The following is a 2,500-nucleotide window of genomic DNA, read 5'->3' on the forward strand; positions in this document are numbered from 1 at the left end:
CGCCAAAATCGCACAAGCTAGGTAGAGGACACATGTCACTGAAAGGTAACCGGATCATGGGTCTGTTATCCATGAACCTACTGCTCTTTATGTTCGATGGTAGGACAGGCCATATTTTCTACACATCACGGGTTGGGGGGAGGGGGGAGGGGGCTCCCAGCTATTCTTAGACACCATCTTTTCTGTTCATAGCACAAGGGAATTTTGGATTCTAAACTGACTGGCGGTGAAAGGGTTTCAAAGCCTCGGATATCTGATCCAGTGTTCACCACCAGTGACCAGGGTTCCGAAGCCTCGTTTAGGCATGGCTTCGTGTCACTTTACTCTTAATTTAACTCACTCAGTACGGCCAGTCCTCTCTTCTCCTCTACACAGACCCCTCAGATGTCCAGTGGGTGTCTGAATAACCCAACCTTTAGCTTCCGTCGTCAGAATTGTGGTATTCTTTGTCAACATTCACCTCTTCAGTATAAGAGCCTTCCGCTTGCAATATTTTGATGATGGTAATTGGGGTGAAACGCTGTTAACGTCGTCTCTTTCGCCGTTCGTATGGAGAGAGTTAATTCTCCTCATTCCATCGAGGTGTGAATCGTCGGCACCTGGTAGGCTTGGGAAGGTTAAAATGATATTGATTAAAATGGCGGGAGAACAGAATTTGGGGACCCGGCTTCTTCTTATGTCAAGCTCCAGACACAGTGAATGATTTATGAATTCACTGCTCCGATGGCCGTAAAAAAAGGCCATGGCCGGGATCTTGGACCTTTCATAGCTCTGGGGCTGTGGCACGGAGGCCACAGCTTCTTGCAGCAGAACTGGGAACCGTCAGAACAGCAGGAAAAAAGGGTCAGAGACTTTACGAACGGCAGTCAGTCATCCCGACGGACACCCCTTATTTCCGATTCGCCAATATTCAGGTGGGTATTTTCAGTTTTCAGTTTCTGAAGGAGGCGCGTCACTGCGTTTGGACATATCCATATACGCTACACCACATCTACTAGGCAGATGCCTGACAGCAGCATAACCCAACGCACTTGCCAGGTCTTGAGTGCATGCTTTTTGTTGTTGCTGTTGTTGTAATCATGATTATAACCATAATAATAATAATAAGAAGAAGAAGAAGAAGAAGAAGAAGAATATTATTATTATTATTGTTATTATTATTATTATTATTATTATTATTATTATTATTATTATTATTATTATTATTATTGTTGTTGTTGTTGTTGTTGTTGTTTGTTGTTATCGATATCATTAAGCTTCTCTGTTCAGTTCTAACATGACGCTGCGCGGTCGGTTTAACTCTTACACTACTGTGATCGCTTTGCCTTTCCTCTGTGTTCGCGTGACCTTCAGCTGAACGGAAAAGTCCGCTGGCACGCATACACTACCGTGGCCGGGCCAGTGTGCTGTGCAGTGGTTTAACACGATAACCTGCGGACATGGCAACTTCCGCAAACTCGTAAATATACACGCTGCACCCACGGGCAGTTCTAGAGTGCGCTGACTGAGGGAAAAGTGCATCCATACCGTGACAGGCAAGAGAGAGAGAGAGAGACAGAGACAGGAAGAGAGAAACAGATTGAGAGACAGATAGAGAGAAAGACACAGAGAGAGACAGAGACAGAGAAAGACAGAGGCATAGAGAGACAGACAGACAGAGAGAGACAGACAGACAGAGAGAGTCAAACAGGAACAGAGAGGCATAGAGAGAGGTTGGGAGAGACAGGATGAGGGAGATAGAGGGAGAGAGAGAGACAGGGACAGAGAGAGAGAGAGACAGAGACAGAAAGAGAGAAAGATAGAGACAGAGACACAGAGAGACAGACAGAGAGAAAGACAGAGACAGACAGAGGCACAGAGAGACAGACAGACAGAGAGAGAGAAAGAGTGAGACAGAGACAGTCAGGCAGGAACAGAGAGAGAGAGGTTGGGAGAGACAGGGTGAGGGAGATAGAGGCAGAGAGAAAGGGGGGGGGGGTGATGGAGAAGGGGAGAGATAGAAGTATATACAGAGAGAGGAGAGGACAGAGAGAAAATATGAGAGACAGACAGACAGACAGACAGACAGACAGACGGAGGGAGACAGACAGAGAAAGAGAGAGACAGACATACGGACAGACAGAGAAAGAGAGACAGACAAACATTCAGACAGACAGACAGAGAAAGAGATGGAGACAGAAAGAGAGACAGAGAGAGACAAACAGACAGAGGGGGAGAGAGAGAGAGAGAACACATTAGGGCTGTTAAGCTATTGACATTAAAACAAAGTTCTGAGAGAGAGAGAGGGGGGGACAGACAGACAGACAGAGAGAAAGAGACAGACAGACAGAGTAAGAGAGACAGACAGACAGACATAGAAAGAGAGACAGACAGACAGACAGACAGAGGAGGGAGAGAGAAGAGGGAGAAAGAAAAAGAGAGATGCAGACAGAGAAAGAGAGAGAGACAGTGACAGAGAGACAGAGACAGACAGACAGAGAGACAGACAGAGACAGACAAA

The 2,500-nt window shown here is 46.3% G+C and overlaps 1 protein-coding gene across 1 annotated transcript in view; it reads right to left on the bottom strand.

The window, feature by feature from the left end:
* LOC143292901 (dual specificity calcium/calmodulin-dependent 3',5'-cyclic nucleotide phosphodiesterase 1A-like) overlaps positions 1–2,500 on the bottom strand; it is a 583,953-nt gene that overhangs the window by 240,296 nt on the left and 341,157 nt on the right. The gene's annotated exons all lie outside the window — the stretch shown is intronic.

The sequence above is a fragment of the Babylonia areolata genome, chromosome 1 (assembly GCF_041734735.1).
Source record: "Babylonia areolata isolate BAREFJ2019XMU chromosome 1, ASM4173473v1, whole genome shotgun sequence".
Lineage (NCBI taxonomy): Eukaryota > Metazoa > Mollusca > Gastropoda > Neogastropoda > Buccinidae > Babylonia > Babylonia areolata.